The sequence below is a fragment of the Anopheles coluzzii genome, chromosome 3 (assembly GCF_943734685.1).
Source record: "Anopheles coluzzii chromosome 3, AcolN3, whole genome shotgun sequence".
Lineage (NCBI taxonomy): Eukaryota > Metazoa > Arthropoda > Insecta > Diptera > Culicidae > Anopheles > Anopheles coluzzii.
Genome location: NC_064671.1, coordinates 15,325,085 through 15,339,863, shown reverse-complemented (window position 1 = coordinate 15,339,863; position 14,779 = coordinate 15,325,085). Strand labels below are relative to the sequence as shown.

Here is a 14,779-nt window from a genome sequence, read left to right as displayed (position 1 = left end):
GCATTTGCATAGGAGTTCAGGAGGTTGGGTTGTTGAACAGGCGGTAAAAGTGATGAATAGAAATGTAAAAAACAATCTATTTTTAATTCGCCGTCTGTCAAACAACTCAACTATAGAGTGCAAACTCCCTAGTTAGCACGCGATCGTACCAGGGAGGTTATACTGTATTACTACTAAACTCGTAGACACTCAACAAATCTATTAAGGCTACTAGACTCGTATGAACCCACTGAACCCATTGAACCTATTGAACCTATTGAACTCGTATGTACCAACCAAACCTACTGAACCTACCGAACTCGTTGCTCCCATGGGTCGGAATCGATTCCAGCCTAGCTGCACCAGACTCACGGTCGATCCGTTATTAGAGTCCTATGACCCATCACTAGTACGTACGAATAGAATTAAATATCCATGACGCTTTTTTGATTTTATTGTTTGTATTGATGATATTTATGAGTTACGAATGTCTGGTAGCTAAATAAAGAAAAAAGAAAACCATAAAAAAGTAAAAATGATAGTTATTATTCTATCTAACTATGTGTATAATATTTAAGAATAGATACGAGTAGAGTATAACAAATACACAAATGACGTAGTGAGTGTTCAAGAAAACAAGATGTAAAAATAATAACAATAATATAATTAAACAGAAAACAGGAACATTACACCGAACAAACCGCAAAAAGAGATATAAACCAAAAGATAGTTCATATTCTTGCATCACTTTCTCTAAAAATGATTTAACTTCTTTATGACCCGTTTAACTTCTTTATAATGACCCGTTTAACTTCTTTAAACTTTGATTAGATCAGTTTGTTCTATAAAGGCCACCACTATTGCGCTATTATACTAGATACACATTAATTAATTACTATGGTCAATATATTTATCACCAAAACTAGAATATATACATAAAATATTACCCTTAACAAAGAAAATGAAAATACATCATTTTAACTAAAACAATAATGTTGATTAATAACAACCAAACAAGTATTGAAAATACAAAGAACTGCCCACTTTCAATTATATTGCACATTTAAAATCAAAACAAAAAATACGACAATATTGACAAAAAAATCATCAAAAATATCAGCAGCCGGATGATGTCATACTTGGGGCGAGAGCGTTTAAAAACCCATCGCCGGATGGTGCGCTGCAAAACCCAAATCCTCCTTTCACGCGGATATGAAATCAATCACTCCTTTCAGTTCACAGCACCACTTTTGTCTCGCTCACTCTCTCACTCTCTCACACACACACTTATCCTTTCACAAAAGTGCCCCTTATATGGTCTAATTGGAGAAACTACGCTAACCACACAGCTTGTGTAGTAAAAAAAGAAGGCTTTTCTATCAGTTTTTGGGAGGTTTGCATTATATTTTCTATAGTTTCGATGCTCTAAAAAGTGTTATGGCAACTTTTCGGGGCTATCTGTAGCATTAGCATAAGTGACCGGTGTGACTGTTCGTTAAATAAATCTCTTACGAACAAAACAACCTAATTTCTCATGAAAAACACGACGAGTACATATCCGAGAGGAGCTAAGCGATTCTTTCCAAGACAACAAACAAAACGCTCAATGATGCAGCGTTCGAAGAATCTCGTCTCCAAACTAATTTGCACGCCCATGCAAATAAGGGAGGTTGGGTGTGTGCCTGCTGTGTTTCATAAACAAAACCCTGACTCTTTCCCTTGGGCAAAAAATAACATCACCAGCAAGCAAAACACAACAATCTTGTAGCTCTTCCTCCATAGTCAGACCATTTTACCCCTTTTCTCCCTGAAGCATGTATTAATCCCTTCCGCCCCAAGGCTTTGCTTTTGTATCCAGCGGTTGTACATGTTTGATTTTCTTGCAATTTTTCTTAACCACCCGGCACTGCAGCGGCAAGTCAAGAGTTCAAGCGACCATGACGGGGAGGGGGCAAGCTGTAGCGCCACCAAAACGTGAAATGTGGTCACACAGTCACTCAGTTCGCTTATTCCAAACCCAAGAGCTGAGGAAGAGTGTAAGAGTGTATTGGTGTGCGCTCGATAGAGGGAAAAGAAAGTAGTAGTCGACGACGACGACCTGAACTCAACCACCCGCAACGACTTCAACTTCAGCTACAGCATCACTTTGATCATCGACGAAGTGCACAACACACCATTGTGCGCCGTTTGTACCGCGTCTTAAGCTTTTTACCAACGTCCTAACCCCTTCTTCCCGATGCTCCCCACGCACTTCGCCGACCAATCCAAACCAAAGTGCACCGCAACCATGGAGAACATACACACAACACGGAACGGAAAACGGACACAAAAACGGACAGGGAAAAAAAACAAACGGTTCGAAGCTTCGTTTCGTTCCGGGAGAAATGGTTCTCCATATGGTAAGAGAGTGCACGTACGTACGTGTGTATGTTTCTGTGTGTGTGTGTGTGTGTGTGTGTGTGTGTGTGTGTGTGTGTGTGTGTGTGTGTGTGTGTGTGTGTGTATTTGCTTAACATATTTACTTTAATGACCATTACGAGTTTCCTGTCATTTGGGCCATCTCTCTCACTCAGGGACAGGCAGCCCTGAGCCGCCGTAAGCCCTTCTTCCTGGTTCGCGCTCGTTGGAAGTGGTGGAAGTGGGAAATAAAGCGACAGCGTCTAGGGTTCACTACTTCCTCCTTCATGATGTCTTACCCCATTTTCTGGGTGGGGGATGGGTGGTGGTTGAATGGAAGAGACGAATGCATTGTTTTCATTTTCCTCCCGTCTCTCTATGTACACACAATTTGCGAGGCTGCTGCTGCGCGAGCGAAAACACATAAGCAAAAGGTTATGCGTCACAGACAGTCTTTTTCTCATATCCCCAGAGTGGTCTGACACGATGAGCGAGTTGCGGATGTGTCCGGGTGGTGGAGCTGCGTCCATGGATCGTGTATGCAAATCGATGCAGTTTCGATCGAGACACACAAGAGAGAGGTTGGAAGTGGTTGTTTTTTAAGAAAGCGAACAATTTAAGGTTTATTGTGGACATTCAATTTAAGGCTGATTGTAGCTGTATTCGTTACATCACTATGAAATTAAATCCTACTGCTATTGTTTTCTTTTAACCACCACAAAAAAACCAAACAAATAGTCCTTACTTTGCTACAATAAACGGAACTCAAGCTTATATGGATATATAATCCCTTATCCATCGGTTACAACCGCAGTCTTTTACAAACCGGTTATGTTATTGCCACCTGAAGATCATATAACCCTCTCAGCCACCCCATCAAGCCATGGCGCTTGGCTAGTCCTCCACCACCGGCCCACGTCATTCACACGGATCATTTCCTATCTATTAGACTGGCAGCAGCCTGGTAGGATCACCTTTCGGGCGAAAACAGAGATGAAAACGGAGATGAAAACAACAAACTGATTGCGAAACCAATCTAAAGGCAACGCGATGACTCATTTTGCGGATTTTTAATAAACACGCACCGCACACACTTCCTGTGTGCAAAGATCGAACGAAAGTGCAGTAGCTTCTCAAAACACCGCACCAACAGACAGCGCCGGTAGATTGAAGCGACTGCTATAACTGCTACTGCTATGGCTTTCAATTACAAACGGACTTACGGAGCTTACGAAGCATGGCGGGGACTCGCCACCCGAGAGCACGCCGCTGCATTAAAAGGCCGCACGGCCTTTTTTTTGGATGAATCATCATCGTGCACACTCCGTGGGCGGATAATGGTTGACTGCCCACGGAGGTGGACTGCGACGAAGGCCATCAAAGACGCAGCTAAAGCGCGGGTGATGGGATAGGTCTACGAGAGCCCAAAAGGTGAACCTGCATAGACCCCAACGTCCATGGGTTTTCAGGTATTCGGCCATGTCCGAATGGAATACATCATTGAGTGTGGTGCCTATTGAAGCGTACCTTTTAGGAGCCGTCGAGGTTTACGACCAAGGCACCATCGTCGGAAACAATTGGAGGGCATTTGCGTACGCGCTTCAAGCTTGAGTTGAAAAGAACTTGCCCTTCTCCAAAAAAAAAAAAAAACAAAAATCCAATGCTCGGTTCTTCACTCAGCAAAGCCTCATCGTTTCTATATATTCAACCTTTTTCACATTTTCACACCTTAGTGTCAAAGCTAACAGTCACATTCCCTGCCACGAGTCAAAGTCCTGAGTAGCCCTAAAAGGAAACAAATGCAAACGGAACACTCCCTTCGTCAGTAGAGAAGAGCTGGCTCGTTCTTCAAACACACACACACACACCAACACTAGAGAACCTTGGTACACAAAACGCTTTCCAGCGTCTGCTCGTAAATTGTTGTGTTCTAAGCACACCTCGAACTTCTCGTAGATAGCACACCACCTCATAGCTTTCGTGAAGTCGCGCCCAAGGAACTCCACTCGTCATACCACTCTCTCCACACCACCGGCTCAGGAAAGCGCTGTGAAAATGGAATGCTACAAGCTCTTCAAGCATAAAGCAAAGCTCCCCTTGCGCCAGTCTTGATGGTTGTTCTATGTCCACCGGTTACGAAGAACCTATCCAGGGTTCTTGCCGTGCAGCCCGAAATGTGCCCATTGGAAAGGGTACGAGCCTCATGCGCGTTGATTTGATCGCTGCACACACTGTTCGCTGTCTAATTTATGGTTTGCACACACACACACACACACACAGGGCACACACACACAGGCACAGTCACAGGAAACGTAGAATACGCGCTAGGCGATTTCTAACTGCTACACCGTTTTTCACTGTGTTTATTGGGGGGAGGAAGCGATTTGTGCTTTGTGCGTCAAACTTCTTCTCTTAGGGAGACGATGAGCAGAGGAAGAACGTAAAATGACTTAGGTTTCGTTCTGGCCACCAAGGTCACTCTGACGTTAGAAGAATGTTGTTAATTTCTACATTAAATCATAGAGCTAGACATAAAGATATGGTGCAATTTGTGAAGTTTTATGTGACAAATGAGTCTTACTGTAAGATGTACTTAAACAAGGCATGGTATGGTTTACATTTATGTCTACGTTGATGAGAAGTTTAGAATCATTCTGATGTCTCTACACAATGTGGCTACAATATATAACAGTTGAAATGAATTCCTTGAGACCTAAGATCGAAAGTTACTGTCTGTGATTACTGTTGTTGTGGATGTATTTCGCCTCTATCTCATCCATTTTGTTTCGGAATCGTACATTTTTGAAAGCCTTTCACAATGTCCGCCTCTAAGGCATGTTTACATCGGTGTCATTAGTTTCTCTTAATCACTTGGTTTGCATAGTTTTATTTAGTTTCTGAATCTAAGATATCCTAAATTCTTAAATTCAAGTCACACATTTGTTACGTTCGATAGCACTGAATTATAAGAATTAGGATTTAAATTTTACGATTGTTATGTCCATTTTCAGCAAAATAAACCCCTAAAATTTGTCAGGAAATCCAAAACCAGGTACGATAGAAGCAACGTTTTACAAACACTATCAAGAAAATCGGGACCTTAGAGGCGAAAATGTATCAACACTGGCAACATGTGGTACCTTAGGTACATGTGGTACATCAACTAATGCACACTCCCAAAAAATGGATGACTTAGAAGTAATATTTAGCTAGTGTAATGCTTCAAACGTCTGTGAGCACTTATACAGAGTTATTATATCTCCGTGTTCTCCTTAATACCTCAAATGTTACCTTATTTGGTGCCTCATTGAAAACTTTAATATTCTGTCGGAATAAAAACTACCATAATGTAATACAAAGCCAACTCAATCCAGCAAGCACAAGAGTGAAGAACAATATGTACAGTTTTACGCAGCGGTGTGTTTGAAAAAGGGAAGACGCATAAAGTACACACACGCACACACCATTATTGATGCACAGTTGGTAACCATTACGTTCGTTTCTTTTGTGTCACACTTGGTTTGTGCCAAACCCCGAAATTCCTACCGCGTGTGAACAATCTAACCCCTTGACCGAACCGGCCGGCTGGCTGATGAGTTAGAGAAGCGGAGAAACAAAAACGGAAACTAACGCTGTTTAGGGGACAACACACAAATGCTGCTGCCATTGAACCAAGTTGTTTCCTGCTGATTTTCTTCCATATGCAAGTACGCACACACATATTCAATATCGTTCCCTATGCGCGAATAATTTGCCAAAAACAGGCACCACAACGGCTTATCACTGTCATTGGGTGCAGGCAGCTGGTCTCTCCTTCGTGCTGCACGCTCTGCGTGGAGGAGGTGCGCGTTTCGTCTACATGGAAAAGAGACCGATCAATCAAGGGAACCTGGTTGCATGTACCAAGCGAACAGGGACGGTGCATTTATGAGGGTGTAATGCAAGACTCACCCGACCCAATCCCTTAACCGACAACAACCGAAGCGCACCCAGACAGGACATCCGGCGGACATTCGACAGGGTGCTTCAATGCACACACACACAGTGGCACAGCTTAAACGTCGCGCCTGATATAACACTCCACCAAGGAGCGTGGTGGAAATCTATTTCTAGGCACCCTTCGAATGCCGAACGCATCGACACCCCTGCTGGAACCATCGAAAAAAAGGTCCTTCCATCCATCCAACGGTTTTCCGAGACCGTGAAGGATCTGGTGAAGGGCCCGCATTACGATCGTATGAATTCGAACGCACACAACTGACGGAGGGTTGTTTAAATTAGCGTTCCCTACTTGCCGGAGGGTTGTTCTGGCGGGTTCTGTACCTTCTTATCGGGCATACGCAACACAAAAACTGGGCATGATGCCCGCATAGCATTCACTATTGGTTGTGTAAGAGAAGTACACGCTTCACAGGTTTCATTTTGATAAATTGAACAAAATGGTAGGTAAAATGGATACAGCACAGGGGATCTGTAACTGGTTTTAGAAATGATCGCCTAAGGATTACAACAATATATATTGAACGGTTACTGTAGTGTAAATGAAATGGTTTACAATAGGATCTTTTGATATAAGCAAACTGAAATTCCTCTCGTCGGATCGTTTTCGACAATCGAATAGACAGACTAAGAAGTCTGAATTTTCCACAGCCTAGGATATCCCAAAGATAATGGTAGATTTTAGCTACTCAACAAAGAAAGAAACACATTCAAGGATTATGAATTTATCTCGCCTAAGAATTGCAAGATTCTGCCATTTTTTCCGGCCCACTTCAACCCACTTGAGAACAGTTTACAATGTTGCCTTTGGCAAACATACGTTAATGCACACGACATCATCTCATCAGGTATTGATGCCAATTACGGCTTCGGGACAAAACAAACCGTTGAAAAACCATGCCACCGCGCCAATTGCTTACAATCGCCATTAATCATCTTTTAATGTACAGCACACACATGGAGCAGTGTACCTCATCAGTACACTTCACTACCTGTGGTTGCTCGTTACTTCAAACACACACCTGCGGTCCCTCTACTTCAACGCAGCATACAGTCTGCTGAGGCTGTACCGAAAACCAAAACTGTCCATTGCCTTATTCTACCGGCGACAAAGCCCAATGATAGTCTCGCACGCCAAACAATTAATCTCAAACACAGTCACACAGAGACCTTCAAAATCTTTGGTGTTGCCATTCCACCGCCTTCATCTACCTCACCAGCCTCACACATTAATGGTGACGATGATGATGATGCAATGACCATCAATAAGCTTCGCGCGACCGCAATTCCATTCTCAATCACTTACTTGAGCGGCGCGCGCGCTGTGTCGCAGCGCGATAAAAGGCGCATACGAGACCGTTCCTCAAGAAGCCATTGTATGCTAGGCACAAGCTTAAAAGCGCAGCAAAACGTACAGTAAACGTACAAGGGCGTGAAGAAATGCATCGTCGTCGTAAGCAAAGAACGTTCCATAAATCATTGCTCGTAGAATGGAGCACAATTTCTTTCTCTTTTCTTCGGTTGATGCACAATTTAAGCAGTCTCAAGCAAAGGGAGTTTAAGGCATATTTGGTGTAGAATGGTGATTGTTTAGATTTTTAAGAATATTTTTCCACCAATAAAGAACATTTTCAGTGTTAAACTTGATTTTTCTGCTCTGGGAATTGAGAAACGGACACAAAAACCCCCAAAACTGATGATGTATCTTCAAACTTCCAACAAATCCTCGACTACACTTCTCGCCAGCGCATTATTCTTCCATCAAATCTGTAACACCGCCATGACGAAATACGCCGCTTTCCCCTTGCGATCGCGCCGCTGATGATGGGAAGGATTTCTACCGTGGTTCCCATGGCCCTGAAGCCCCTTTTTCCACACACACCCTTGCCATCGTATCTCGATGGCGAAAGTGATTCTATATCCCGCGGGAATAAAACGAACCGAAAGGAAGGGGGAAAAAAGTGAAGAACCCATTGAAGGTCTACATGCAGCAGCAGCAGCACCAGCAATGAACGAGTCCTCGCGCTCAGATCCAGCTTTATGTGGCCGTTTGTTGGGCAGTTGTGTCGTATCGTGGAAGGTTCACACGCCCACAACGATGGAATCGTGAGTAAAAGGAACGGGCCCTTGGATGGGAAACGGGAATAAAGAGCTGCGAGTGTACCCAACAGCAGCAAAATGGCTTCTCTTGGTGATGCGTTTTTTTTATTTATTCTGGAGCAAAGTTAACAAAAAATGGGTATTCCTCTTCACACCGAGCAGAGTATTTACATACTACCACGCGCTTGTGACATCGAACCACGCACAACAGAAATATGTGTAAAACATTTTTAATTAATAAAACTGTTCCTTGAACGATGACGACGACGGCCGTAAATTGAAACATGAAGTGAAGCATGAACCCGGCGGGGCCCAAGCACAATGTTCCTAACTCGCGGGCGCTCCCGCTCAGCCACTCGCAGGAAATTGACCATTTCCATTGGCTTCAGAGTCTCTTTTTCCCAGCGGCTGCAATTCAATTGGACACATGCATGACGCATGCATGAACGGTTGATGCAGGGCGTAGCTGCATACGCTGTGTGCCACCAACACGCCAGTGTAATTAACAGACGCGTTCGTTGAAAACGGCTGGAAAATACGCAAACCCAGGAAACGAGAAGCACCGAAATGGCGGCGGGCACAAACGGACGCAGCGGGCAAAGAATTCAATTTCCCCCTCGTTCTGGGCGTAGAGTTTGTGGATTCAATGTGTGCGTGTTTTGTGTGTGTATGTGTATTATTATAGTCCGTTACATTGCAACTTTTGAGCAACTGAAGCCTGACATGCCCGTTTTGGAATTATTAACCATTTTCCTTCTATGATGAAAAACGTTAAATTGGGCACGAAAGAGATCCTCCGTATGTTAATGTTCATGGTACAATGATCATCATTTTGAGTTATCAACTCCATCGTGTCACTACTGAACGACAATTCGAAGCGCAATGCAAAGTAAAATATGCTAAAATTTTGTTGTTTCATCCCAAAAATTAATGTATTCAGGATTACTCGCGAACCAACAATTGAGGGACTTTTATTTCACCAATAAGAAGTAACAAACAAGCCCTTACATTTAGAAAGTACAAGCTGCACCAGGATACGCTCGAAAGGCAAACGGTCCAGCTGCAACATGCTGGAGAAGGTAAAAACAAACTAACGAAAACGAAACCCGCACTTTAATTGTTAACCGTTTTACAATTTCCTTCCCCTGGCGCGCGAGGACCCTTGGGACCCTTGTGTCCTGCAGTGTCCGATCACTTATCCCCTGTCGAAAGCGAACAAAACTCCGTCCTGTAGTAATTGCGCAGTAGTGCCTGACACGGGTGGAAAGTCAAACGAAACCTTTACTTTACCTCGTCAACCAAACAAACGGACCGCGTTAGTCAAGATGCCTACCCCCTGTCCAAACGCGCGACTGCTGCTCCAGGTACTACCACCAACGGGCAGGCAACATAACCAACAATAACATCAGTTATGTCTTTATACAAAATGGGAAAAACATTTTTGATGATGCATATGTGCCCGCCAATCATGGAAAAAGGTCAGTGTGTTTGGTGTGCCTGGGATGGAATTGATATGTGCATTATGTAAATTAGAAATCCCTTTAAGGTCAGGTAGACGGGCTCATCCTTTCTGCCATCCTTGCTGCCCCTCATTACGCGCTTTTCCGTTGCCGTTTGACGAAATTCCGTCCTCCCATTTCTGGCCGGTGGTCTGGTCTTGAAGTCAACATTTCCTTTTTCGTATGCAGCCCTTCCTTACCAGTAGGTCACACGGTTAGGAATTTCAGTGAAATGTCAACGATTTCCGTTAACGGATAGCTTTTGGGTTTAGAGGTTTCACAGGATATGTGAGGGAAAAATATAACTACAAGAAACTGAAAATGGGCTTTTTTTAACTTAAAATTCATTGGAGCATATGCGATCAACCCAGAAAGAAAAATAGCTTTAAATTGATTTTAAATTAATTATCTATTTTTTTACAGTATTCTATATACAGCATCTTATCTTTCGATCTACAAACCTTTGAGGCATCAAATAGTCACAAGTTCTTTACTTATTTGGAAAAATCCACAGCATAACATCAAGCGCTTAATCCTAAGATTTGGGGAAATCAACCATTTTTAAGAACAAACTACAGGACAATTTTAAAGGAACCAGCAAAGCAAGACAGTTCCTACGTTCTTTAGCAAAGGTTTTGAGCCGATCAACTATAATTGTTATGCTTGTAGTCTCACATTTTCGTTTATAAAAAATTGGCAATTTCCGAAAACGAGCATAAGCATTTTGTCATTTATTCATTCATCCAAACGTTCGTCCCTCCAACCAGTTCGTTCGTTCCTTCGTGAATGAGTAGTTTGGAGATATCTGCCTAAGCAATTCAGGATTCAATCGTTTTTTCGTCCTTTCGTTCGTCATTCGTATTTCAATAATTATTTAGTCATTGGTAATCACTAACAAACTGCACTAAAACTGAACGAAATGAAATAAATTTTCGTTATTTTATCCCTAAATCCCACAGGCTATGGGATTTAATGAAGTATGACAACTTATTTTTAAACTGATTTTTCTAAATTTGACTCTAGTTTTCTAGAGATCACAGAAGATCAAAATACCTGATCGGTCAAACCCAGTCCTAGAACGAAACATAATAATCCCTGATCAAGACAAATAATGATCAATTTATAAACGTGTACCAACTCCGAAAATATACCTTAAAACAAAATGTCACACAATGTCACTTTCAGCTGCCGTACGCTTGCACACATTGAGCTAGTTCAAATCCACAATAACCATATTGATATGTCGTCTGCACACACTTACACCGCACACTTAGTGGGCTGTATGTGTCCACTCTATTTCTTGCTGCGCATATGCAATGTTTTTTTGTTTATTTCCTCCGTCTGATTCAAGAGTATTGATAACACACACTCGAACTCGAATTTACTTAAACTCGCGCAAACTGGCGCTGTTGTAACGGTTCGCTTTCTGCGCATTAACGCGATAGAGAGCGAGACAGAGAGTGAGAGCGACATAGATAAGCAAGGGCCACAGACACATCCCTCTGCCCTGTAGCGTACGCATAAGCGACCATCAACAACACCAAGGTGAGGATGATGTTTGCCGTTGAGGTGGTGGATAAGCACATACACGGGTACGAGACCGGGTGAGGCAGCGAGGAAGAAGTGTCAACTTCGCGGCTGTCTCTCGGCACAAACAACAGACGCTCAAGGGTTTTTCGTCAGACCCTGTCGCGCCTGCACGCTTGCCCATGCACGATACCGCAGGGGAGATACGCACAAGGTTGAAGTGCAAACGCATGGGTAAAAGTGGGTCTCTCACTCAGATCGGGATGGTAAATTAATTTTCGCATCGCCTGAGTGTCGGCGTATGTACTTTACAACGGTTTGTTTGATTTTGCTGTGCATTTTTTCCATCGTTCGTTGATATTGTTTTTAGGTCGATACGCTTTACACCCAGCTACTGGAGTTGCGAGGAGCGAATTTATCGGCGTGTGTACAATTAACAATGTGTATTTGTTTTAGATACTAACTGTAATGGGTTGGTGTTGCAAATAAAAAATGACATTAGTTATATAATACTTAAAATTGCTTTTTTAATAGCTTCCAATTACCCTTAGTCACTCATCGTGGAACAGAAAACCTCCAAAATGCGACACAGAAATGAATCATCGGATGAAATTGGAGACACACACACTTCAGTTTTTATTATTTCTTTAAATTTGACGATCATTCCATTTTTGCTCCACATCAGCAATAACCGTTACTGTCACCTGATTCAATTCCCAAACTGTAGCGATCGCCTTGCGCCCCTGCAATACGCAACGCGCATCGTACAACACCGCAGCAAATTGCATTATCAACAGGCTTTTGGGGGGATGGAGCTGCTGACTGGTGGAAACGCCCTTCGTTGTTGTGTATTTGCAAAATGGCGAGGAAACGGGCGGGACAAGACGGAAACTAAGCCAAACTGTCCCTTGAGCGATAAGCGCTGCATCATCATCATCACCCGGTTTGTTGTTTTGTCGCTCACTCGGCTGATCCTTCGGTGACGCAAATTAGAATCTAAAGTGGATTTATTTTCCACTCTTTTTATCAACGCAATGAGCAAAACCAAACAAACCCACCACCACCAGAGAGAACGAGTCCAACGACACTTTTACAATAGTCGACCGCCGGACCGATGCGTGTTATCAGCCCGGGCGTTACGTGTATGTGCGTATTTGCACACCGAAGCTGAAAGACGCAATTAATTTGCGGAAGTACATACTCCAGAACAGCTTAAACTTTAAAGTAAGCTCGATTGTATAGCGGAGCGATCGTGTCATGTTTTTTTTATTAATTTGCGAATGTACGGAAGTACAGTTTATATTTCTATTGCAAGTGGCGTTATACATAGGGGAAACTACCAATATTAACTAATAAATACTAACACAGTAAAAAGACGATCAGCTAACAGATGGAAGAGTAAAATGGAAACGGTAACATGAAAATATTAAAAAATCAACAAAAAGGTGATATCCAGTATAAAATTCTATTCAAAACGATTGGTAAAGATATAATAAAGCATAAATTATCAACGAGTATAAAGTAAATTTGAACAATAGCGTTTTCATTAAGAAAAGAAAAGAAAAATCATTAAGATTAAAATGTCGATTTTTCATGAGTTGATACGGGTGATGACTAACGAAGCGTTAATTTCCCTTTCAATAATAGTATGATGGCAAAACAAATTGAAGCAACTTCATTCAGGAGCGTGCGCGATCAAAGAACGGTACTTCGTAGCGCCCAAAACCGACTCCGTGCGGTAAATTGTGTACGTCGACTAAGCCTATTCCAGCATTTGAATGAAATTGAACATCTTGTTACTATTAGATAATAATCAGTATATTGAAAAAAAATCCGAATTGCCAAATTCCGAATTCCGAAGCTCCAAATGATGCTGAAAATGAAGACCGTGGGAATAGTCGGTACATCGCTGCTTTGGCTTGGCTGGGAGAAGCTGTGTCCCATCGAAATTTTCTAGATCAACATGATGCAAAAGCTCTACTCCAACAATTTTACGAAAATTGAGGAGGAATTGATGAAAATCGAAGGTAGATCTTAAAAACATGCCTACACGCATGTCTTCGTCCACCGTGGCAAAAATTCCGGATAACTGACGGAAGGTAGCTCACAAGGATTATTTAGATTCATTTCTACAACTAAACCTGAATACCTTTCAAAGGATATTGATGGAATGAAATTATCTCACTTCATTTTCAACCAGCTAAAAAAGGTGTCAAACAAGATTTTGAAAAAGTATGACAAATACTGCATCAAAAGCTGAGAATAAACAAAGCCATGTATACATATTATAAAACAGATGTTGTTATTCTTTAAAAATTATAATAAATGTACAAATATCAACACATACATATATGTATGATTTTACCTATTGTAAATTCGTTACAAAGAATTGATCCTCGAAAGTGTGAATGAAACCAGAACTCTCTATTCGCTCAAACGACTCCAACTAAAACTTGATACGCAATACCCACCAGTCAGCCAACTAGCCAGGTGTTTCACTCGATCAATTCCCATTGTAAACATTTACTTATCGCTCCAGCAAACTGACTCAACTGCTATAGGGGGTATGGTATAAAGGGGGTTTAAAAATAGAATTCCAACACTACTATCCCCTTGGTTTTCCAAATCGAAAAAAAAACCCTCTCCCTCAAAGAACAATTCCAATCGATCTAATTGTCGAGTTCCTCCACCAATAACAACAACATCAAAAAGGGAACTTAACACAAAAGTTTCGTTTTCGCTGAAGGTTACTGCAGGCAGCGGACCATGTCCAGCCATTATTGTAACCCTTCCAGGCAAAGAGAAAGAACCAAACAAAAATACAACCCTTACTCGGACCCCATCTCCAACCCCACCCCAAACGGTTGGTTGCAACGATGGCAACCGCTCCCAGGGACTCCCTGCCAAACAAAAACGCCAACCCCCGCGCTCAATGATAAGGAGAGTGAAATTATTTATGCATGTTTCGTTTCGTTAACGAAACACGTAAGTACGACGCGTACAAGCACCACTACCGCGGGAACTCCCTCACCGGTCCGTGCGCGAATACGGTCGTGTTTGGTTGAGCACATTCATGCTAGCATGAGTTTAATTTTGCAATTTTATCTCGTCATGACGTTGTAGTTAGTGTGTCTGTGTGTGAGTTTTGTCTATGTGGTAGAGTTCCTTGCAGCGCCCGGCAGTAGCGCCGCACACAAGCTGAAGAGGAATTCGCGTTTGAAAACAATTCCCTTCCTGCGGTCTCCGCTCATCGTCACTGGCCGCAAGATCGTAGCTTT

The 14,779-nt window shown here is 42.4% G+C and overlaps 1 protein-coding gene across 2 annotated transcripts in view; it reads right to left on the bottom strand.

Moving 5' to 3' along the window:
- The window catches only part of LOC120960219 (inositol-pentakisphosphate 2-kinase), a 111,971-nt gene that overhangs the window by 69,784 nt on the left and 27,408 nt on the right, over nucleotides 1–14,779 (bottom strand). The gene's annotated exons all lie outside the window — the stretch shown is intronic.